Genomic DNA, 24871 nt, shown 5'->3' with positions numbered 1-24871 from the left:
CCGAGAATGCCATATATATAACCAGACTATCACAACAGACATCTGAAAAAATTGACAACAAACTGCTTACAAAGTTGTGAAAAGCGACTGCGAAGTTGCTAGTTTTATTCGGGATTGTTAACGTGAAATAATATAAACAAGTCCCATACTTAAAAATTCAAGTATATGAACAAATATCTCGTAAAGTTCTGTTAAATTACCGTAGTGTTAGTCCAAGTATGTAGAGGTCATAGGTCAATTCTTGAAAGTACTTGTTCGAGCGATTTTGAAACATCAAAAAAACATGAAATAGCCAATAATTTGGCTTAATTTTAAATATTCCAGGCAGCTGTGTGGTTAGATGATCGGGACATATTTAAAGTAAAGCACAATCGGACGTGGTGAGTACTTGCATGGGAGACTCCCTGAGTAAACGAGATGTTAATTTTTTTGTTTTTGTTTCATTACGCACATGGAAAAGATCTAATGCAATGTTTCTTTACTATTTCTTTCTGTGATGTCAAACATTTATAGTACAAAATCGTGGAATTGTGGTAACTTTTTTAATCAATGGGAAGTTTTCAAATCCCTTCTAGTTTTCAATAACAAGTTGTTTATTCTGTCGGAACGTAGTGTGATTTAAGCTGTTAACGCAACGTGCAAAGTTGTTCAAAGTTATTGCAAAGTTGTGGAAAGTTATTGCAAAGTTGGTAGATGTATTTGTATATATGACCTGAGTTGTTTGCATATAAAACGGTGCCGGTGTAAAGTCGACAAATTTAATAAAAGTCAATTGAAAGCAGCCTATAGATGTTCGCATCAATTGACTGTGAAATGTTAGAAAACAGCGTGCAAAGTTGGAAAAAAACGAAGGAAATGTTGGCGGAGTTGTTTGTATGTTTAGCCTATGTCATTATCATGACAGCCCCGCAGTTAAATTCGTAAATATTAAGTAAATGTTCCGAGAATGCCATATATATAACCAGACTATCACAACAGACATCTGAAAAAATTGACAACAAACTGCTTACAAAGTTGTGAAAAGCGACTGCGAAGTTGCTAGTTTTATTCGGGATTGTTAACGTGAAATAATATAAACAAGTCCCATACTTAAAAATTCAAGTATATGAACAAATATCTCGTAAAGTTCTGTTAAATTACCGTAGTGTTAGTCCAAGTATGTAGAGGTCATAGGTCAATTCTTGAAAGTACTTGTTCGAGCGATTTTGAAACATCAAAAAAACATGAAATAGCCAATAATTTGGCTTAATTTTAAATATTCCAGGCAGCTGTGTGGTTAGATGATCGGGACATATTTAAAGTAAAGCACAATCGGACGTGGTGAGTACTTGCATGGGAGACTCCCTGAGTAAACGAGATGTTAATTTTTTTGTTTTTGTTTCATTACGCACATGGAAAAGATCTAATGCAATGTTTCTTTACTATTTCTTTCTGTGATGTCAAACATTTATAGTACAAAATCGTGGAATTGTGGTAACTTTTTTAATCAATGGGAAGTTTTCAAATCCCTTCTAGTTTTCAATAACAAGTTGTTTATTCTGTCGGAACGTAGTGTGATTTAAGCTGTTAACGCAACGTGCAAAGTTGTTCAAAGTTATTGCAAAGTTGTGGAAAGTTATTGCAAAGTTGGTAGATGTATTTGTATATATGACCTGAGTTGTTTGCATATAAAACGGTGCCGGTGTAAAGTCGACAAATTTAATAAAAGTCAAGTGAAAGCAGCCTATAGATGTTCGCATCAATTGACTGTGAAATGTTAGAAAACAGCGTGCAAAGTTGGAAAAAAACGAAGGAAATGTTGGCGGAGTTGTTTGTATGTTTAGCCTATGTCATTATCATGACAGCTCCGCAGTTAAATTCGTAAATATTAAGTAAATGTTCCGAGAATGCCATATATATAACCAGACTATCACAACAGACATCTGAAAAAATTGACAACAAACTGCTTACAAAGTTGTGAAAAGCGACTGCGAAGTTGCTAGTTTTATTCGGGATTGTTAACGTGAAATAATATAAACAAGTCCCATACTTAAAAATTCAAGTATATGAACAAATATCTCGTAAAGTTCTGTTAAATTACCGTAGTGTTAGTCCAAGTATGTAGAGGTCATAGGTCAATTCTTGAAAGTACTTGTTCGAGCGATTTTGAAACATCAAAAAAACATGAAATAGCCAATAATTTGGCTTAATTTTAAATATTCCAGGCAGCTGTGTGGTTAGATGATCGGGACATATTTAAAGTAAAGCACAATCGGACGTGGTGAGTACTTGCATGGGAGACTCCCTGAGTAAACGAGATGTTAATTTTTTTGTTTTTGTTTCATTACGCACATGGAAAAGATCTAATGCAATGTTTCTTTACTATTTCTTTCTGTGATGTCAAACATTTATAGTACAAAATCGTGGAATTGTGGTAACTTTTTTAATCAATGGGAAGTTTTCAAATCCCTTCTAGTTTTCAATAACAAGTTGTTTATTCTGTCGGAACGTAGTGTGATTTAAGCTGTTAACGCAACGTGCAAAGTTGTTCAAAGTTATTGCAAAGTTGTGGAAAGTTATTGCAAAGTTGGTAGATGTATTTGTATATATGACCTGAGTTGTTTGCATATAAAACGGTGCCGGTGTAAAGTCGACAAATTTAATAAAAGTCAAGTGAAAGCAGCCTATAGATGTTCGCATCAATTGACTGTGAAATGTTAGAAAACAGCGTGCAAAGTTGGAAAAAAACGAAGGAAATGTTGGCGGAGTTGTTTGTATGTTTAGCCTATGTCATTATCATGACAGCCCCGCAGTTAAATTCGTAAATATTAAGTAAATGTTCCGAGAATGCCATATATATAACCAGACTATCACAACAGACATCTGAAAAAATTGACAACAAACTGCTTACAAAGTTGTGAAAAGCGACTGCGAAGTTGCTAGTTTTATTCGGGATTGTTAACGTGAAATAATATAAACAAGTCCCATACTTAAAAATTCAAGTATATGAACAAATATCTCGTAAAGTTCTGTTAAATTACCGTAGTGTTAGTCCAAGTATGTAGAGGTCATAGGTCAATTCTTGAAAGTACTTCTTCGAGCGATTTTGAAACATCAAAAAAACATGAAATAGCCAATAATTTGGCTTAATTTTAAATATTCCAGGCAGCTGTGTGGTTAGATGATCGGGACATATTTAAAGTAAAGCACAATCGGACGTGGTGAGTACTTGCATGGGAGACTCCCTGAGTAAACGAGATGTTAATTTTTTTGTTTTTGTTTCATTACGCACATGGAAAAGATCTAATGCAATGTTCCTTTACTATTTCTTTCTGTGATGTCAAACATTTATAGTACAAAATCGTGGAATTGTGGTAACTTTTTTAATCAATGGGAAGTTTTCAAATCCCTTCTAGTTTTCAATAACAAGTTGTTTATTCTGTTGGAACGTAGTGTGATTTAAGCTGTTAACGCAACGTGCAAAGTTGTTCAAAGTTATTGCAAAGTTGTGGAAAGTTATTGCAAAGTTGGTAGATGTATTTGTATATATGACCTGAGTTGTTTGCATATAAAACGGTGCCGGTGTAAAGTCGACAAATTTAATAAAAGTCAATTGAAAGCAGCCTATAGATGTTCGCATCAATTGACTGTGAAATGTTAGAAAACAGCGTGCAAAGTTGGAAAAAAACGAAGGAAATGTTGGCGGAGTTGTTTGTATGTTTAGCCTATGTCATTATCATGACAGCCCCGCAGTTAAATTCGTAAATATTAAGTAAATGTTCCGAGAATGCCATATATATAACCAGACTATCACAACAGACATCTGAAAAAATTGACAACAAACTGCTTACAAAGTTGTGAAAAGCGACTGCGAAGTTGCTAGTTTTATTCGGGATTGTTAACGTGAAATAATATAAACAAGTCCCATACTTAAAAATTCAAGTATATGAACAAATATCTCGTAAAGTTCTGTTAAATTACCGTAGTGTTAGTCCAAGTATGTAGAGGTCATAGGTCAATTCTTGAAAGTACTTGTTCGAGCGATTTTGAAACATCAAAAAAACATGAAATAGCCAATAATTTGGCTTAATTTTAAATATTCCAGGCAGCTGTGTGGTTAGATGAACGGGACATATTTAAAGTAAAGCACAATCGGACGTGGTGAGTACTTGCATGGGAGACTCCCTGAGTAAACGAGATGTTAATTTTTTTGTTTTTGTTTCATTACGCACATGGAAAAGATCTAATGCAATGTTCCTTTACTATTTCTTTCTGTGATGTCAAACATTTATAGTACAAAATCGTGGAATTGTGGTAACTTTTTTAATCAATGGGAAGTTTTCAAATCCCTTCTAGTTTTCAATAACAAGTTGTTTATTCTGTCGGAACGTAGTGTGATTTAAGCTGTTAATGCAACGTGCAAAGTTGTTCAAAGTTATTGCAAAGTTGTGGAAAGTTATTGCAAAGTTGGTAGATGTATTTGTATATATGACCTGAGTTGTTTGCATATAAAACGGTGCTGGTGTAAAGTCGACAAATTTAATAAAAGTCAATTGAAAGCAGCCTATAGATGTTCGCATCAGTTGACTGTGAAATGTTAGAAAACAGCGTGCAAAGTTGGTAAAAAACGAAGGAAATGTTGGCGGAGTTGTTTGTATGTTTAGCCTATGTCATTATCATGACAGCCCCGCAGTTAAATTCGTAAATATTAAGTAAATGTTCCGAGAATGCCATATATATATAACCAGACTATCACAACAGACATCTGAAAAAATTGACAACAAACTGCTTACAAAGTTGTGAAAAGCGACTGCGAAGTTGCTAGTTTTATTCGGGATTGTTAACGTGAAATAATATAAACAAGTCACATACTTAAAAATTCAAGTATATGAACAAATATCTCGTAAAGTTCTGTTAAATTACCGTAGTGTTAGTCCAAGTATGTAGAGGTCATAGGTCAATTCTTGAAAGTACTTGTGCGAGCGATTTTGAAACATCAAAAAAACATGAAATAGCCAATAATTTGGCTTAATTTTAAATATTCCAGGCAGCTGTGTGGTTAGATGAACAGGACATATTTAAAGTAATGCACAATCGGGCGTGGTGAGTACTTGCATGGGAGACTCCCTGAGTAAACGAGCTGTTACATTTTTGTTTTTGTTTCATTACGCACATGGAAAATATCTAATGCAATGTTCCTTCACTATTTCTTTCTGTGATGTCAAACATTTATAGTACAAAATCGTGCAATTGTGGTAACTTTTTTAATCAATGTGAAGTTTTCAAATCCCTTCTAGTTTTCAATAACAAGTTGTTTATTCTGTCGGAACGTAGTGTGATTTAAGCTGTTAACGCAACGTGCAAAGTTGTTCAAAGTTAATGCAAAGTTGTGGAAAGTTATTGCAAAGTTGGTAGATGTATTTGTATATATGACCTGAGTTGTTTGCATATAAAACGGTGCCGGTGTAAAGTCGACAAATTTAATAAAAGTCAATTGAAAGCAGCCTATAGATGTTCGCGTCAGTTGACTGTGAAATGTTAGAAAACAGCGTGCAAAGTTGGAAAAAAACGAAGGAAATGTTGGCGGAGTTGTTTGTATGTTTAGCCTATGTCATTATCATGACTGCCCCGCAGTTAAATTCGTAAATATTAAGTAAATGTTCCGAGAATGCCATATATACAACCAGACTATGACAACGGACATCTGAAAAAATTGACAACAAACTGCTTACAAAGTTGTGAAAAGCGACTGCGAAGTTGCTAGTTTTATTCGGGATTGTTAACGTGAAATAATATAAACAAGTCCCATACTTAAAAATTCAAATATATGAACAAATATCTCATAAAGTCCTGTTAAATTACCGTAGTGTTAGTCCAAGTATGTAGAGGTCATAGGTCAATTCTTGAAAGTACTTGTGCGAGCGATTTTGAAACATCAAAAAAACATGAAATAGCCAATAATTTGGCTTAATTTTAAATATTCCAGGCAGCTGTGTGGTTAGATGAACGGGACATATTTAAAGTAAAGCACAATCGGGCGTGGTGAGTACTTGCATGGGAGACTCCCTGAGTGAACGAGCTGTTATTTTTTTGTTTTTGTTTCATTACGCTCATGGAAAATATCTAAGGCAACGTTCCTTTAGTACTTCTTACTGTGATGTCAAACATTTATAGTACAAAATCGTGCAATTTTCGTAACTTTTTTAATGAATGGGAAGTTTTCAAATCCCTTCTAGTTTTCTAAAACATGTTGTTTATTCTGTCGGAACGTAGTGTGATTTAAGCTGTTAACGCAACGTGCAAAGTTGTTCAAAGTTATTGCAAAGTTGTGGAAAGTTATTGCAAAGTTGGTAGATGTATTTGTATATATGACCTGAGTTGTTTGCATATAAAACGGTGCCGGTGTAAAGTCGACAAATTTAATAAAAGTCAATTGAAAGCAGCCTATAGATGTTCGCATCAGTTGACTGTGAAATGTTAGAAAACAGCGTGAAAAGTTGGAAAAAAACGAAGGAAATGTTGGCGGAGTTGTTTGTATGCTTAGCCTATGTCATTATCATGACTGCCCCACAGTTAAATTCTAAATATTAAGTAAATGTTCCGAGAATGCCATATATATAACCAGACTATCACAACAGACATCTGAAAAAATTGACAACAAACTGCTTACAAAGTTGTGAAAAGCGACTGCGAAGTTGCTAGTTTTATTCGGGATTGTTAACGTGAAATAATATAAACAAGTCCCATACTTAAAAATTCAACTATATGAACAAATATCTCATAAAGTCCTGTTAAATTACCGTAGTGTTAGTCCAAGTATGTGGAGGTCATAGGTCAATTCTTGAAAGTACTTGTGCGAGCGATTTTGAAACATCAAAAAAAACATGAAATAGCCAATAATTTGGCTTAATTTTAAATATTCCAGGCAGCTGTGTGGTTAGATGAACGGGACATATTTAAAGTAAAGCACAATCGGGCGTGGTGTGTACTTACATGGGAGACTCCCTGAGTAAAGGAGATGTTAATTTTTTTGTTTTTGTTTCATTACGCACATGGAAAATATCTAATGCAATGTTCCTTTACTATTTCTTTCTGTGATGTCAAACATTTATAGTACAAAATCGTGCAATTGTGGTAACTTTTTTAATCAATGGGAAGTTTTCAAATCCCTTCTAGTTTTCAATAACAAGTTGTTTATTCTGTCGGAACGTAGTGTGATTTAAGCTGTTAACGCAACGTGCAAAGTTGTTCAAAGTTATTGCAAAGTTGTGGAAAGTTATTGCAAAGTTGGTAGATGTATTTGTATATATGATCTGAGTTGTTTGCATATAAAACGGTGCCGGTGTAAAGTCGACAAATTTAATAAAAGTCAATTGAAAGCAGCCTATAGATGTTCGCGTCAGTTGACTGTGAAATGTTAGAAAACAGCGTGCAAAGTTGGAAAAAAACGAAGGAAATGTTGGCGGAGTTGTTTGTATGTTTAGCCTATGTCATTATCATGACTGCCCCGCAGTTAAATTCGTAAATATTAAGTAAATGTTCCGAGAATGCCATATATATAACCAGACTATGACAACAGACATCTGAAAAAATTGACAACAAACTGCTTACAAAGTTGTGAAAAGCGACTGCGAAGTTGCTAGTTTTATTCGGGATTGTTAACGTGAAATAATATAAACAAGTCCCATACTTAAAAATTCAAATATATGAACAAATATCTCATAAAGTCCTGTTAAATTACCGTAGTGTTAGTCCAAGTATGTAGAGGTCATAGGTCAATTCTTGAAAGTACTTGTGCGAGCGATTTTGAAACATCAAAAAAACATGAAATAGCCAATAATTTGGCTTAATTTTAAATATTCCAGGCAGCTGTGTGGTTAGATGAACGGGACATATTTAAAGTAAAGCACAATCGGGCGTGGTGAGTACTTGCATGGGAGACTCCCTGAGTGAACGAGCTGTTATTTTTTTGTTTTTGTTTCATTACGCTCATGGAAAATATCTAAGGCAACGTTCCTTTAGTACTTCTTACTGTGATGTCAAACATTTATAGTACAAAATCGTGCAATTTTCGTAACTTTTTTAATGAATGGGAAGTTTTCAAATCCCTTCTAGTTTTCTAAAACATGTTGTTTATTCTGTCGGAACGTAGTGTGATTTAAGCTGTTAACGCAACGTGCAAAGTTGTTCAAAGTTATTGCAAAGTTGTGGAAAGTTATTGCAAAGTTGGTAGATGTATTTGTATATATGACCTGAGTTGTTTGCATATAAAACGGTGCCGGTGTAAAGTCGACAAATTTAATAAAAGTCAATTGAAAGCAGCCTATAGATGTTCGCATCAGTTGACTGTGAAATGTTAGAAAACAGCGTGAAAAGTTGGAAAAAAACGAAGGAAATGTTGGCGGAGTTGTTTGTATGCTTAGCCTATGTCATTATCATGACTGCCCCACAGTTAAATTCTAAATATTAAGTAAATGTTCCGAGAATGCCATATATATAACCAGACTATCACAACAGACATCTGAAAAAATTGACAACAAACTGCTTACAAAGTTGTGAAAAGCGACTGCGAAGTTGCTAGTTTTATTCGGGATTGTTAACGTGAAATAATATAAACAAGTCCCATACTTAAAAATTCAACTATATGAACAAATATCTCATAAAGTCCTGTTAAATTACCGTAGTGTTAGTCCAAGTATGTGGAGGTCATAGGTCAATTCTTGAAAGTACTTGTGCGAGCGATTTTGAAACATCAAAAAAAACATGAAATAGCCAATAATTTGGCTTAATTTTAAATATTCCAGGCAGCTGTGTGGTTAGATGAACGGGACATATTTAAAGTAATGCACAATCGGGCGTGGTGAGTACTTGCATGGGAGACTCCCTGAGTAAACGAGCTGTTACATTTTTGTTTTTGTTTCATTACGCACATGGAAAATATCTAATGCAATGTTCCTTTACTATTTCTTTCTGTGATGTCAAACATTTATAGTACAAAATCGTGCAATTGTGGTAACTTTTTTAATCAATGGGAAGTTTTCAAATCCCTTCTAGTTTTCAATAACAAGTTGTTTATTCTGTCGGAACGTAGTGTGATTTAAGCTGTTAACGCAACGTGCAAAGTTGTTCAAAGTTATTGCAAAGTTGTGGAAAGTTATTGCAAAGTTGGTAGATGTATTTGTATATATGACCTGAGTTGTTTGCATATAAAACGGTGCCGGTGTAAAGTCGACAAATTTAATAAAAGTCAATAGAAAGCAGCCTATAGATGTTCGCGTCAGTTGACTGTGAAATGTTAGAAAACAGCGTGCAAAGTTGGAAAAAAACGAAGGAAATGTTGGCGGAGTTGTTTGTATGTTTAGCCTATGTCATTATCATGACTGCCCCGCAGTTAAATTCGTAAATATTAAGTAAATGTTCCGAGAATGCCATATATATAACCAGACTATGACAACGGACATCTGAAAAAATTGACAACAAACTGCTTACAATGTTGTGAAAAGCGACTGCGAAGTTGCTAGTTTTATTCGGGATTGTTAACGTGAAATAATATAAACAAGTCACATATTTAAAAATTCAAGTATATGAACAAATATCTCGTAAAGTTCTGTTAAATTACCGTAGTGTTAGTCCAAGTATGTAGAGGTCATAGGTCAATTCTTGAAAGTACTTGTGCGAGCGATTTTGAAACATCAAAAAAACATGAAATAGCCAATAATTTGGCTTAATTTTAAATATTCCAGGCAGCTGTGTGGTTAGATGAACGGGACATATTTAAAGTAATGCACAATCGGGCGTGGTGAGTACTTGCATGGGAGACTCCCTGAGTAAACGAGCTGTTACATTTTTGTTTTTGTTTCATTACGCACATGGAAAATATCTAATGCAATGTTCCTTTACTATTTCTTTCTGTGATGTCAAACATTTATAGTACAAAATCGTGCAATTGTGGTAACTTTTTTAATCAATGGGAAGTTTTCAAATCCCTTCTAGTTTTCAATAACAAGTTGTTTATTCTGTCGGAACGTAGTGTGATTTAAGCTGTTAACGCAACGTGCAAAGTTGTTCAAAGTTATTGCAAAGTTGTGGAAAGTTATTGCAAAGTTGGTAGATGTATTTGTATATATGACCTGAGTTGTTTGCATATAAAACGGTGCCGGTGTAAAGTCGACAAATTTAATAAAAGTCAATAGAAAGCAGCCTATAGATGTTCGCGTCAGTTGACTGTGAAATGTTAGAAAACAGCGTGCAAAGTTGGAAAAAAACGAAGGAAATGTTGGCGGAGTTGTTTGTATGTTTAGCCTATGTCATTATCATGACTGCCCCGCAGTTAAATTCGTAAATATTAAGTAAATGTTCCGAGAATGCCATATATATAACCACACTATGACAACGGACATCTGAAAAAATTGACAACAAACTGCTTACAAAGTTGTGAAAAGCGACTGCGAAGTTGCTAGTTTTATTCGGGATTGTTAACGTGAAATAATATAAACAAGTCCCATACTTAAAAATTCAAATATATGAACAAATATCTCATAAAGTCCTGTTAAATTACCGTAGTGTTAGTCCAAGTATGTAGAGGTCATAGGTCAATTCTTGAAAGTACTTGTGCGAGCGATTTTGAAACATCAAAAAACATGAAATAGCCAATAATTTGGCTTAATTTTAAATATTCCAGGCAGCTGTGTGGTTAGATGAACGGGACATATTTAAAGTAAAGCACAATCGGGCGTGGTGAGTACTTGCATGGGAGACTCCCTGAGTAAACGAGCTGTTATTTTTTTGTTTTTGTTTCATTACGCTCATGGAAAATATCTAAGGCAACGTTCCTTTAGTATTTCTTACTGTGATGTCAAACATTTATAGTACAAAATCGTGCAATTTTCGTAACTTTTTTAATGAATGGGAAGTTTTCAAATCCCTTCTAGTTTTCTATAACATGTTGTTTATTCTGTCGGAACGTAGTGTGATTTAAGCTGTTAACGCAACGTGCAAAGTTGTTCAAAGTTATTGCAAAGTTGTGGAAAGTTATTGCAAAGTTGGTAGATGTATTTGTATATATGACCTGAGTTGTTTGCATATAAAACGGTGCCGGTGTAAAGTCGACAAATTTAATAAAAGTCAATTGAAAGCAGCCTATAGATGTTCGCATCAGTTGACTGTGAAATGTTAGAAAACAGCGTGCAAAGTTGGAAAAAAACGAAGGAAATGTTGGCGGAGTTATTTGTATGTTTAGCCTATGTCATTATCATGACAGCCCCGCAGTTAAATTCGTAAATATTAAGTAAATGTTCCGAGAATGCCATATATATAACCAGACTATGACAACGGACATCTGAAAAAATTGACAACAAACTGCTTACAAAGTTGTGAAAAGCGACTGCGAAGTTGCTAGTTTTATTCGGGATTGTTAACGTGAAATAATATAAACAAGTCCCGTACTTAAAAATTCAAATATATGAACAAATATCTCATAAAGTCCTGTTAAATTACCGTAGTGTTAGTCCAAGTATGTAGAGGTCATAGGTCAATTCTTGAAAGTACTTGTGTGAGCGATTTTGAAACATCAAAAAAACATGAAATAGCCAATAATTTGGCTTAATTTTAAATATTCCAGGCAGCTGTGTGGTTAGATGAACGGGACATATTTAAAGTAAAGCACAATCGGGCGTGGTGAGTACTTGCATGGGAGACTCCCTGAGTAAAGGAGATGTTAATTTTTTTGTTTTTGTTTCATTACAAACATGGAAAAGATCTAATGCATTGTTCCTTTACTATTTCTTTCTGTGATGTCAAACATTTATAGTACAAAATCGTGGAATTGTGGTAACTGTTTTAATCAATGGGAAGTTTTCAAATCCCTTCTAGTTTTCAATAACAAGTTGTTTATTCTGTCGGAACGTAGTGTGATTTAAGCTGTTAACGCAACGTGCAAAGTTGTTCAAAGTTATTGCAAAGTTGTGGAAAGTTATTGCAAAGTTGGTAGATGTATTTGTATATATGACCTGAGTTGTTTGCATATAAAACGGTGCCGGTGTAAAGTCGACAAATTTAATAAAAGTCAATTGAAAGCAGCCTATAGATGTTCGCATCAGTTGACTGTGAAATGTTAGAAAACATCGTGCAAAGTTGGAAAAAAACGAAGGAAATGTTGGCGGAGTTGTTTGTATGTTTAGCCTATGTCATTATCATGACAGCCCCGCAGTTAAATTCGTAAATATTAAGTAAATGTTCCGAGAATGCCATATATATAACCAGACTATCACAACAGACATCTGAAAAAATTGACAACAAACTGCATACAAAGTTGTGAAAAGCGACTGCGAAGTTGCTAGTTTTATTCGGGATTGTTAACGTGAAATAATATAAACAAGTCCCATACTTAAAAATTCAAGAATATGAACAAATATCTCGTAAAGTTCTGTTAAATTACCGTAGTGTTAGTCCAAGTATGTAGAGGTCATAGGTCAATTCTTGAAAGTACTAGTTCGAGAGATTTTGAAACATCAAAAAAACATGAAATAGCCAATAATTTGGCTTAATTTTAAATATTCCAGGCAGCTGTGTGGTTAGATGATCGGGACATATTTAAAGTAAAGCACAATCGGACGTGGTGAGTACTTGCATGGGAGACTCCCTGAGTAAACGAGATGTTAATTTTTTTGTTTTTGTTTCATTACGCACATGGAAAAGATCTAATGCAATGTTCCTTTACTATTTCTTTCTGTGATGTCAAACATTTATAGTACAAAATCGTGGAATTGTGGTAACTTTTTTAATCAATGGGAAGTTTTCAAATCCCTTCTAGTTTTCAATAACAAGTTGTTTATTCTGTCGGAACGTAGTGTGATTTAAGCTGTTAACGCAACGTGCAAAGTTGTTCAAAGTTATTGCAAAGTTGTGGAAAGTTATTGCAAAGTTGGTAGATGTATTGTATATATGACCTGAGTTGTTTGCATATAAAACGGTGCCGGTGTAAAGTCGACAAATTTAATAAAAGTCAATTGAAAGCAGCCTATAGATGTTCGCATCAGTTGACTGTGAAATGTTAGAAAACAGCGTGCAAAGTTGGAAAAAAACGAAGGAAATGTTGGCGGAGTTGTTTGTATGTTTAGCCTATGTCATTATCATGACAGCCCCGCAGTTAAATCAAAAACATCAAAAAAACATGAAATAGCCAATAATTTGGCTTAATTTTAAATATTCCAGGCAGCTGTGTGGTTAGATGAACGGGACATATTTAAAGTAAAGCACAATCGGGCGTGGTGAGTACTTGCATGGGAAACTCCCTGAGTAAACGAGCTGTTATTTTTTTGTTTTTGTTTCATTACGCTAATGGAAAATATCTAAGGCAACGTTCCTTTACTATTTCTTACTGTGATGTCAAACATTTATAGTACAAAATCGTGCAATTTTCGTAACTTTTTTAATGAATGGGAAGTTTTCAAATCCCTTCTAGTTTTCTATAACATGTTGTTTATTCTGTCGGAACGTAGTGTGATTTAAGCTGTTAACGCAACGTGCAAAGTTGTTCAAAGTTATTGCAAAGTTGTGGAAAGTTATTGCAATGTTGGTAGATGTATTTGTATATATGACCTGAGTTGTTTGCATATAAAACGGTGCCGGTGTAAAGTCGACAAATTTAATAAAAGTCAATTGAAAGCAGCCTATAGATGTTCGCATCAGTTGACTGTGAAATGTTGGAAAACAGCGTGCAAAGTTGGAAAAAAAACGAAGGAAATGTTGGCGGAGTTGTTTGTATGTTTAGCCTATGTCATTATCATGACAGCCCCGCAGTTAAATTCGTAAATATTAAGTAAATGTTCCGAGAATGCCATATATATAACCAGACTATCACAACAGACATCTGAAAAAATTGACAACAAACTGCTTACAAAGTTGTGAAAAGCGACTGCGAAGTTGCTAGTTTTATTCGGGATTGTTAACGTGAAATAATATAAACAAGTCCCATACTTAAAAATTCAAGTATATGAACAAATATCTCGTAAAGTTCTGTTAAATTACCGTAGTGTTAGTCCAAGTATGTAGAGGTCATAGGTCAATTCTTGAAAGTACTTGTGCGAGCGATTTTGAAACATCAAAAAAACGTAGTGTGATTTAAGCTGTTAACGCAACGTGCAAAGTTGTTCAAAGTTATTGCAAAGTTGTGGAAAGTTATTGCAATGTTGGTAGATGTATTTGTATATATGACCTGAGTTGTTTGCATATAAAACGGTGCCGGTGTAAAGTCGACAAATTTAATAAAAGTCAATTGAAAGCAGCCTATAGATGTTCGCATCAGTTGACTGTGAAATGTTGGAAAACAGCGTGCAAAGTTGGAAAAAAAACGAAGGAAATGTTGGCGGAGTTGTTTGTATGTTTAGCCTATGTCATTATCATGACAGCCCCGCAGTTAAATTCGTAAATATTAAGTAAATGTTCCGAGAATGCCATATATATAACCAGACTATCACAACAGACATCTGAAAAAATTGACAACAAACTGCTTACAAAGTTGTGAAAAGCGACTGCGAAGTTGCTAGTTTTATTCGGGATTGTTAACGTGAAATAATATAAACAAGTCCCATACTTAAAAATTCAAGTATATGAACAAATATCTCGTAAAGTTCTGTTAAATTACCGTAGTGTTAGTCCAAGTATGTAGAGGTCATAGGTCAATTCTTGAAAGTACTTGTGCGAGCGATTTTGAAACATCAAAAAAACGTAGTGTGATTTAAGCTGTTAACGCAACGTGCAAAGTTGTTCAAAGTTATTGCAAAGTTGTGGAAAGTTATTGCAATGTTGGTAGATGTATTTGTATATATGACCTGAGTTGTTTGCATATAAAACGGTGCCGGTGTAAAGTCGACAAATTTAATAAAAGTCAATTGAAAGCAGCCTATAGATGTTCGCATCAGTTGACTGTGAAATGTTAGAAAACAGCGTGCAAAGTTGGAAAAAAACGAAGGAAATGTTGGCGGAGTTGTTTGTATGTTTAGCCTATGTCATTATCATGACAGCCCCGCAGTTAAATTCGTAAATATTAAGTAAATGTTCCGAGAATGCCATATATATAACCAGACTATCACAACAGACATCTGAAAAAATTGACAACAAACTGCTTACAAAGTTGTGAAATGCGACTGCGAAGTTGCTAGTTTTATTCGGGATTGTTAACGTGAAATAATATAAACAAGTCCCATACTTAAAAATTCAAGTATATGAACAAATATCTCGTAAAGTTCTGTTAAATTACCGTAGTGTTAGTCCAAGTATGTAGAGGTCATAGGTCAATTCTTGAAAGTACTTGTTCGAGCGATTTTGAAACATCAAAAAAACATGAAATAGCCAATAATTTGGCTTAATTTTAAATATTCCAGGCAGCTGTGTGGTTAGATGAACGGGACATATTTAAAGTAAAGCACAATCGGACGTGGTGAGTACTTGCATGGGAGACTCCCTGAGTAAACGAGATGTTAATTTTTTTGTTTTTGTTTCATTACGCACATGGAAAAGATCTAATGCAATGTTCCTTTACTATTTCTTTCTGTGATGTCAAACATTTATAGTACAAAATCGTGGAATTGTGGTAACTTTTTTAATCAATGGGAAGTTTTCAAATCCCTTCTAGTTTTCAATAACAAGTTGTTTATTCTGTCGGAACGTAGTGTGATTTAAGCTGTTAACGCAACGTGCAAAGTTGTTCAAAGTTATTGCAAAGTTGTGGAAAGTTATTGCAAAGTTGGTAGATGTATTTGTATATATGACCTGAGTTGTTTGCATATAAAACGGTGCCGGTGTAAAGTCGACAAATTTAATAAAAGTCAATTGAAAGCAGCCTATAGATGTTCGCATCAGTTGACTGTGAAATGTTAGAAAACAGCGTGCAAAGTTGGAAAAAAACGAAGGAAATGTTGGCGGAGTTGTTTGTATGTTTAGCCTATGTCATTATCATGACTGCCCCGCAGTTAAATTCGTAAATATTAAGTAAATGTTCCGAGAATGCCATATATATAACCAGACTATCACAACAGACATCTGAAAAAATTGACAACAAACTGCTTACAAAGTTGTGAAAAGCGGCTGCGAAGTTGCTAGTTTTATTCGGGATTGTTAACGTGAAATAATATAAACAAGTCCAATACTTAAAAATTCAAGTATATGAACAAATATCTCGTAAAGTTCTATTAAATTGCCGTAGTGTTAGTCCAAGTATGTAGAGGTCATAGGTCAATTCTTGAAAGTACTTGTGCGAGCGATTTTGAAACATAAAAAAAACATGAAATAGCCAATAATTTGGCTTAATTTTAAATATTCGAAGCAGCTGTGTGGTTAGATGAACGGGACATATTTAAAGTAAAGCACAATCGGGCGTGGTGAGTACTTGCATGGGAGACTCCCTGAGTAAACGAGCTGTTACATTTTTGTTTTTGTTTCATTACGCTAATGGAAAATATCTAAGGCAACGTTCCTTTACTATTTCTTACTGTGATGTCAAACATTTATAGTACAAAATCGTGCAATTTTCGTAACTTTTTTAATGAATGGGAAGTTTTCAAATCCCTTCTAGTTTTCTATAACATGTTGTTTATTCTGTCGGAACGTAGTGTGATTTAAGCTGTTAACGCAACGTGCAAAGTTGTTCAAAGTTATTGCAAAGTTGTGGAAAGTTATTGCCAAGTTGGTAGATGTATTTGTATATATGACCTGAGTTGTTTGCATATAAAACGGTGCCGGTGTAAAGTCGACAAATTTAATAAAAGTCAATTGAAAGCAGCCTATAGATGTTCGCATCAGTTCACTGTGAAATGTTAGAAAACAGCGTGCAAAGTTGGAAAAAAACGAAGGAAATGTTGGCGGAGTTGTATGTATGTTTAGCCTATGTCATTATCATGACAGCCCCGCAGTTAAATTCGTAAATATTAAGTAAATGTTCCGAGAATGCCATATATATAACCAGACTATCACAACAGACATCTGAAAAAATTGACAACAAACTGCTTACAAAGTTGTGAAAAGCGACTGCGAAGTTGCTAGTTCTATTCGGGATTGTTAACGTGAAATAATATAAACAAGTCCCATACTTAAAAATTCAAATATATGAACAAATATCTCATAAAGTCCTGTTAAATTACCGTAGTGTTAGTCCAAGTATGTAGAGGTCATAGGTCAATTCTTGAAAGTACTTGTGCGAGCGATTTTGAAACATCAAAAAAACATGAAATAGCCAATAAGTTGGCTTAATTTTAAATATTCCAGGCAGCTGTGTGGTTAGATGAACGGGACATATTTAAAGTAAAGCACAATCGGGCGTGGTGAGTACTTGCATGGGAGACTCCCTGAGTAAACGAGCTGTTATTTTTTTTTTGTTTCATTACGCTCATGGAAAATATCTAAGGCAATGTTCCTTAACTATTTCTTTCTGTGATGTCAAACATTTATAGTACAAAATCGTGGAATTGTGGTAACTTTTTTAATCAATGGGAAGTTTTCAAATCCCTTCTAGTTTTCAATAACAAGTTGTTTATTCTGTCGGAACGTAGTGTGATTTAAGCTGTTAACGCAACGTGCAAAGTTGTTCAAAGTTATTGCAAAGTTGTGGAAAGTTATTGCAAAGTTGGTAGATGTATTTGTATATATGACCTGAGTTGTTTGCATATAAAACGGTGCCGGTGTAAAGTCGACAAATTTAATAAAAGTCAATTGAAAGCAGCCTATAGATGTTCGCATCGGTTGACTGTGAAATGTTAGAAAACAGCGTGCAAAGTTGGGAAAAAACGAAGGAAATGTTGGCGGAGTTGTTTGTATGTTTAGCCTATGTCATTATCATGACAGCCCCGCAGTTAAATTCGTAAATATTAAGTAAATGTTCCGAGAATGCCATATATATAACCAGACTATCACAACAGACATCTGAAAAAATTGACAACAAACTGCTTACAAAGTTGTGAAAAGCGACTGCGAAGTTGCTAGTTTTATTCGGGATTGTTAACGTGAAATAATATAAACAAGTCCCATACTTAAAAATTCAAGTATATGAACAAATATCTCGTAAAGTTCTGTTAAATTACCGTAGTGTTAGTCCAAGTATGTGGAGGTCATAGGTCAATTCTTGAAAGTACTTTTGCGAGCGATTTTGAAACATCAAAAAAACGTAGTGTGATTTAAGCTGTTAACGCAACGTGCAAAGTTGTTCAAAGTTATTGCAAAGTTGTGGAAAGTTATTGCAATGTTGGTAGATGTATTTGTATATATGACCTGAGTTGTTTGCATATAAAACGGTGCCGGTGTAAAGTCGACAAATTTAATAAAAGTCAATTGAAAGCAGCCTATAGATGTTCGCATCAGTTGACTGTGAAATGTTAGAAAACAGCGTGCAAAGTTGGAAAAAAACGAAGGAAATGTTGGCGGAGTTGTTTGTATGTTTAGCCTATGTCATTATCATGACAGCCCCGCAGTTAAATTCGTAAATATTAAGTAAATGTTCCGAGAATGCCATATATATAACCAGACTATCACAACAGACATCTGAAAAAATTGACAACAAACTGCTTACAAAGTTGTGAAAAGCGACTGCAAAGTTGCTAGTTTTATTCGGGATTGTTAACGTGAAATAATATAAACAAGTCCCATACTTAAAAATTCAAGTATATGAACAAATATCTCGTAAAGTTCTGTTAAATTACCGTAGTGTTAGTCCAAGTATGTAGAGGTCATAGGTCAATTCTTGAAAGTACTTGTTCGAGCGATTTTGAAACATCAAAAAAACATGAAATAGCCAATAATTTGGCTTAATTTTAAATATTCCAGGCAGCTGTGTGGTTAGATGAACGGGACATATTTAAAGTAAAGCACAATCGGACGTGGTGAGTACTTGCATGGGAGACTCCCTGAGTAAACGAGATGTTAATATTTTTGTTTTTGTTTCATTACGCACATGGAAAAGATCTAATGCAATGTTCCTTTACTATTTCTTTCTGTGATGTCAAACATTTATAGTACAAAATCGTGGAATTGTGGTAACTTTTTTAATCAATGGGAAGTTTTCAAATCCCTTCTAGTTTTCAATAACAAGTTGTTTATTCTGTCGGAACGTAGTGTGATTTAAGCTGTTAACGCAACGTGCAAAGTTGTTCAAAGTTATTGCAAAGTTGTGGAAAGTTATTGCAAAGTTGGTAGATGTATTTGTATATATGACCTGAGTTGTTTGCATATAAAACGGTGCCGGTGTAAAGTCGACAAATTTAATAAAAGTCAATTGAAAGCAGCCTATAGATGTTCGCATCAGTTGACTGTGAAATGTTAGAAAACAGCGTGCAAAGTTGGAAAAAAAACGAAGGAAATGTTGGCGGAGTTGTTTGTATGTTTAGCCTATGTCATTATCATGACAGCCCCGCAGTTAAAATCGTAAATATTAAGTAAATGTTCCGAGAATGCCATATATATAACCAGACTATCACAACAGACATCTGAAAAAATTGACAACAAACTGCTTACAAAGTTGTGAAAAGCGACTGCGAAGTTGCTAGTTTTATTCGGGATTGTTAACGTGAAATAATATAAACAAGTCCCATACTTAAAAATTCAAGTATATGAACAAATATCTCGTAAAGTTCTGTTAAATTACCGTAGTGTTAGTCCAAGTATGTGGAGGTCATAGGTCAATTCTTGAAAGTACTTGTGCGAGCGATTTTGAAACATCAAAAAAACGTAGTGTGATTTAAGCTGTTAACGCAACGTGCAAAGTTGTTCAAAGTTATTGCAAAGTTGTGGAAAGTTATTGCAATGTTGATAGATGTATTTGTATATATGACCTGAGTTGTTTGCATATAAAACGGTGCCGGTGTAAAGTCGACAAATTTAATAAAAGTCAATTGAAAGCAGCCTATAGATGTTCGCATCAGTTGACTGTGAAATGTTAGAAAACAGCGTGCAAAGTTGGAAAAAAACGAAGGAAATGTTGGCGGAGTTGTTTGTATGTTTAGCCTATGTCATTATCATGACAGCCCCGCAGTTAAATTCGTAAATATTAAGTAAATGTTCCGAGAATGCCATATATATAACCAGACTATCACAACAGACATCTGAAAAAATTGACAACAAACTGCTTACAAAGTTGTGAAAAGCGACTGCGAAGTTGCTAGTTTTATTCGGGATTGTTAACGTGAAATAATATAAACAAGTCCCATACTTAAAAATTCAAGTATATGAACAAATATCTCGTAAAGTTCTGTTAAATTACCGTAGTGTTAGTCCAAGTATGTAGAGGTCATAGGTCAATTCTTGAAAGTACTTGTTCGAGCGATTTTGAAACATCAAAAAAACATGAAATAGCCAATAATTTGGCTTAATTTTAAATATTCCAGGCAGCTGTGTGGTTAGATGAACGGGACATATTTAAAGTAAAGCACAATCGGACGTGGTGAGTACTTGCATGGGAGACTCCCTGAGTAAACGAGATGTTAATTTTTTTGTTTTTGTTTCATTACGCACATGGAAAAGATCTAATGCAATGTTCCTTTACTATTTCTTTCTGTGATGTCAAACATTTATAGTACAAAATCGTGGAATTGTGGTAACTTTTTTAATCAATGGGAAGTTTTCAAATCCCTTCTAGTTTTCAATAACAAGTTGTTTATTCTGTCGGAACGTAGTGTGATTTAAGCTGTTAACGCAACGTGCAAAGTTGTTCAAAGTTATTGCAAAGTTGTGGAAAGTTATTGCAAAGTTGGTAGATGTATTTGTATATATGACCTGAGTTGTTTGCATATAAAACGGTGCCGGTGTAAAGTCGACAAATTTAATAAAAGTCAATTGAAAGCAGCCTATAGATGTTCGCATCAGTTGACTGTGAAATGTTAGAAAACAGCGTGCAAAGTTGGAAAAAAACGAAGGAAATGTTGGCGGAGTTGTTTGTATGTTTAGCCTATGTCATTATCATGACTGCCCCGCAGTTAAATTCGTAAATATTAAGTAAATGTTCCGAGAATGCCATATATATAACCAGACTATCACAACAGACATCTGAAAAAATTGACAACAAACTGCTTACAAAGTTGTGAAAAGCGACTGCGAAGTTGCTAGTTTTATTCGGGATTGTTAACGTGAAATAATATAAACAAGTCCAATACTTAAAAATTCAAGTATATGAACAAATATCTCGTAAAGTTCTATTAAATTGCCGTAGTGTTAGTCCAAGTATGTAGAGGTCATAGGTCAATTCTTGAAAGTACTTGTGCGAGCGATTTTGAAACATCAAAAAAACATGAAATAGCCAATAATTTGGCTTAATTTTAAATATTCGAAGCAGCTGTGTGGTTAGATGAACGGGACATATTTAAAGTAAAGCACAATCGGGCGTGGTGAGTACTTGCATGGGAGACTCCCTGAGTAAACGAGCTGTTACATTTTTGTTTTTGTTTCATTACGCTCATGGAAAATATCTAAGGCAACGTTCCTTTACTATTTCTTACTGTGATGTCAAACATTTATAGTACAAAATCGTGCAATTTTCGTAACTTTTTTAATGAATGGGAAGTTTTCAAATCCCTTCTAGTTTTCTATAACATGTTGTTTATTCTGTCGGAACGTAGTGTGATTTAAGCTGTTAACGCAACGTGCAAAGTTGTTCAAAGTTATTGCAAAGTTGTGGAAAGTTATTGCCAAGTTGGTAGATGTATTTGTATATATGACCTGAGTTGTTTGCATATAAAACGGTGCCGGTGTAAAGTCGACAAATTTAATAAAAGTCAATTGAAAGCAGCCTATAGATGTTCGCATCAGTTGACTGTGAAATGTTAGAAAACAGCGTGCAAAGTTGGAAAAAAACGAAGGAAATGTTGGCGGAGTTGTATGTATGTTTAGCCTATGTCATTATCATGACAGCCCCGCAGTTAAATTCGTAAATATTAAGTAAATGTTCCGAGAATGCCATATATATAACCAGACGATCACAACAGACATCTGAAAAAATTGACAACAAACTGCTTACAAAGTTGTGAAAAGCGACTGCGAAGTTGCTAGTTCTATTCGGGATTGTTAACGTGAAATAATATAAACAAGTCCCATACTTAAAAATTCAAATATATGAACAAATATCTCATAAAGTCCTGTTAAATTACCGTAGTTTTAGTCCAAGTATGTAGAGGTCATAGGTCTATTCTTGAAAGTACTTGTGCGAGCGATTTTGAAACATCAAAAAAACATGAAATAGCCAATAAGTTGGCTTAATTTTAAATATTCCAGGCAGCTGTGTGGTTAGATGAACGGGACATATTTAAAGTAAAGCACAATCGGGCGTGGTGAGTACTTGCATGGGAGACTCCCTGAGTAAAGGAGATGTTAATTTTTTTGTTTTTGTTTCATTACGCACATGGAAAAGATCTAATGCAATGTTCCTTTACTATTTCTTTCTGTGATGTCAAACATTTATAGTACAAAATCGTGGAATTGTGGTAACTTTTTTAATCAATGGGAAGTTTTCAAATCCCTTCTAGTTTTCAATAAGAAGTTGTTTATTCTGTCGGAACGTAGTGTGATTTAAGCTGTTAACGCAACGTGCAAAGTTGTTCAAAGTTATTGCAAAGTTGTGGAAAGTTATTGCAAAGTTGGTAGATGTATTTGTATATATGACCTGAGTTGTTTGCATATAAAACGGTGCCGGTGTAAAGTCGACAAATTTAATAAAAGTCAATTGAAAGCAGCCTATAGATGTTCGCATCAGTTGACTGTGAAATGTTAGAAAACAGCGTGCAAAGTTGGAAAAAAACGAAGGAAATGTTGGCGGAGTTGTTTGTATGTTTAGCCTATGTCATTATCATGACTGCCCCGCAGTTAAATTCGTAAATATTAATAAATGTTCCGAGAATGCCATATATATAACCAGACTATCACAACAGACATCTGAAAAAATTGACAACAAACTGCTTACAAAGTTGTGAAAAGCGACTGCGAAGTTGCTAGTTTTATTCGGGATTGTTAACGTGAAATAATATAAACAAGTCCCATACTTAAAAATTCAAATATATGAACAAATATCTCATAAAGTCCTGTTAAATTACCGTAGCGTTAGTCCAAGTATGTGGAGGTCATAGGTCAATTCTTGAAAGTACTTGTGCGAGCGATTTTGAAACATCAAAAAAACATGAAATAGCCAATAATTTGGCTTAATTTTAAATATTCCAGGCAGCTGTGTGGTTAGATGAACGGGACATATTTAAAGTAAAGCACAATCCGACGTGGTGAGTACTTGCATGGGAGACTCCCTGAGTAAACGAGATGTTAATTTTTTTGTTTTTGTTTCATTACGCACATGGAAAAGATCTAATGTAATGTTCCTTTACTATTTCTTTCTGTGATGTCAAACATTTATAGTACAAAATCGTGCAATTTTCGTAACTTTTTTAATGAATGGGAAGTTTTCAAATCCCTTCTAGTTTTCTATAACATGTTGTTTATTCTGTCGGAACGTAGTGTGATTTAAGCTGTTAACGCAACGTGCAAAGTTGTTCAAAGTTATTGCAAAGTTGTGGAAAGTTATTGCAAAGTTGGTAGATGTATTTGTATATATGAGCTGAGTTGTTTGCATATAAAACGGTGCCGGTGTAAAGTCGACAAATTTAATAAAAGTCAATTGAAAGCAGCCTATAGATGTTCGCATCAGTTGACTGTGAAATGTTAGAAAACAGCGTGCAAAGTTGGAAGAAAACGATGGAAATGTTGGCGGAGTTGTTTGTATGTTTAGCCTATGTCATTATCATGACAGCCTCGCAGTTAAATTCGTAAATATTAAGTAAATGTTCCGAGAATGCCATATATATAACCAGACTATCACAACAGACATCTGAAAAAATTGACAACAAACTGCTTACAAAGTTGTGAAAAGCGACTGCGAAGTTGCTAGTTCTATTCGGGATTGTTAACGTGAAATAATATAAACAAGTCCCATACTTAAAAATTCAAATATATGAACAAATATCTCATAAAGTCCTGTTAAATTACCGTAGTTTTAGTCCAAGTATGTAGAGGTCATAGGTCAATTCTTGAAAGTACTTGTGCGAGCGATTTTGAAACATCAAAAAAACATGAAATAGCCAATAAGTTGGCTTAATTTTAAATATTCCAGGCAGCTGTGTGGTTAGATGAACGGGACATATTTAAAGTAAAGCACAATCGGGCGTGGTGAGTACTTGCATGGGAGACTCCCTGAGTAAAGGAGATGTTAATTTTTTTGTTTTTGTTTCATTACGCACATGGAAAAGATCTAATGCAATGTTCCTTTACTATTTCTTTCTGTGATGTCAAACATTTATAGTACAAAATCGTGGAATTGTGGTAACTTTTTTAATCAATGGGAAGTTTTCAAATCCCTTCTAGTTTTCAATAAGAAGTTGTTTATTCTGTCGGAACGTAGTGTGATTTAAGCTGTTAACGCAACGTGCAAAGTTGTTCAAAGTTATTGCAAAGTTGTGGAAAGTTATTGCAAAGTTGGTAGATGTATTTGTATATATGACCTGAGTTGTTTGCATATAAAACGGTGCCGGTGTAAAGTCGACAAATTTAATAAAAGTCAATTGAAAGCAGCCTATAGATGTTCGCATCAGTTGACTGTGAAATGTTAGAAAACAGCGTGCAAAGTTGGAAAAAAACGAAGGAAATGTTGGCGGAGTTGTTTGTATGTTTAGCCTATGTCATTATCATGACTGCCCCGCAGTTAAATTCGTAAATATTAATAAATGTTCCGAGAATGCCATATATATAACCAGACTATCACAACAGACATCTGAAAAAATTGACAACAAACTGCTTACAAAGTTGTGAAAAGCGACTGCGAAGTTGCTAGTTTTATTCGGGATTGTTAACGTGAAATAATATAAACAAGTCCCATACT

The sequence above is a fragment of the Saccoglossus kowalevskii genome, chromosome 16, assembly GCF_978046115.1.
Source record: "Saccoglossus kowalevskii chromosome 16, keSacKowa6.1, whole genome shotgun sequence".
Taxonomy (NCBI): domain Eukaryota; kingdom Metazoa; phylum Hemichordata; class Enteropneusta; family Harrimaniidae; genus Saccoglossus; species Saccoglossus kowalevskii.
The sequence above is the reverse complement of the archived record's forward strand: the minus strand, read 5'-3'. Positions refer to the sequence as shown.